Source organism: Epinephelus moara, unplaced genomic scaffold (genome assembly GCF_006386435.1).
Source record: "Epinephelus moara isolate mb unplaced genomic scaffold, YSFRI_EMoa_1.0 scaffold1012, whole genome shotgun sequence".
Taxonomy (NCBI): Eukaryota; Metazoa; Chordata; class Actinopteri; order Perciformes; family Serranidae; genus Epinephelus; species Epinephelus moara.
In genome coordinates, this window is record NW_026078458.1 from 1 (window position 1) to 1,194 (window position 1,194).

At 36.8% G+C, this 1,194-nt stretch overlaps 1 long non-coding RNA gene across 1 annotated transcript; it reads right to left on the bottom strand.

The window, feature by feature from the left end:
* Nucleotides 1-186: 186 nt before the first annotated feature.
* LOC126386916 (uncharacterized) lies at nucleotides 187-1,144 on the bottom strand. The gene is made up of 5 exons (XR_007569563.1): nucleotides 879-1,144; nucleotides 701-791; nucleotides 541-615; nucleotides 342-406; nucleotides 187-245 (listed from the first exon to the last, which is right to left on the bottom strand). It is a non-coding gene; the product is annotated as an uncharacterized LOC126386916 (long non-coding RNA).
* Between the last annotated feature and the right edge of the window lie 50 nt (nucleotides 1,145-1,194).

Below are 1,194 nucleotides of genomic sequence, written 5' to 3' on the forward strand. Positions count from 1 at the left end.
CTTAGAAAAGGAGAAGTGCTCACTAACATGTATTTCATCCAATTGGCAACCAACCATTAGAGAGAGACGTGTATCTATTGAGTGCAGAAAAAGGTCTTAGATCTTTAACTTGAACCTGAAAAAAATGGGAGTAAAAACAAGTCTTGCATTTAAAATTTCTATTCAGTTTGAATAAATAAGGAAAACTGACCATTTTCCGTGATAGACAGAAGACAAAGCAGCCTCAGACTTTCTATCATGGAGACCTTGAGAAATTTAAAAGATTAAATATTTTTCAAGCACAATATTATTTGTATTTTACCTGTCACTGTATCAGATTGTGACTCTGTGTTTAAACACACCTGTCTGTTGATATGCTCCTCTATGAAGGAGATGCTCTCACGGATTTCAAATCCTTCAAGTAAAGCTGGAACAGAAAACAAGTCTCCATCAAGATTTGTATCAATAGCAACACCTACAAAAATATGCAAAAGCAACATCAATTATTGCATTTAACTATAAACCTGAATCTAATTAAAGCAAAGTGTAGATTATTCTTACAGTGTTCTGTCTTCAACAGCTCCTGAAAATCCTGCTTCGTTTTCTTCTTCATTATCGATTCACTAGCACCAATGTCTAAAAGAGAATGTGCTTTTCAGCATATACTACCTGAGACATGTGACAATCAATGTGATATACAGTATACTGCAGCAACGCTCACGTAGGCTAAGTAGGCGATGTTCCTGTTTTAACCCTTTTAGTTCTTCTGCAACAAACGTCTTCATCTGCTTTATGTCCATCCCCTGACGCTTCTGTAGAATTAATAAAGGAGAAAAACTGTTAGCTCTGTCAGCCAGCTTAGTTATATTGACTGATGAGGGTAAGACACATTTACTCACATCATACGCAGTCTGGAGATTCCTGGCTTTCTGACTGAGGAACCCAAAGACGTTGGAGAAATGCTCGTTTCTAATTTCACTGAAGACCTACAAGACATGAGAGTTCAAACAGATGTTTATCTTAAAGGTCGACTCCGTCTGTGTTCCTCTCAAAGATTTTGAAGTGGGGATGTATGAGGTAGGTATATTCTCACTGCTTTACCTTTCCATGAGGGAACTGAAGCTGTTATCTCTGCTCTCTTCTTTGACAAAAACATCTGTCTTTTTATCTTGCAGAACACGGGAGCTGCTAGTATATATATATATATATATATAT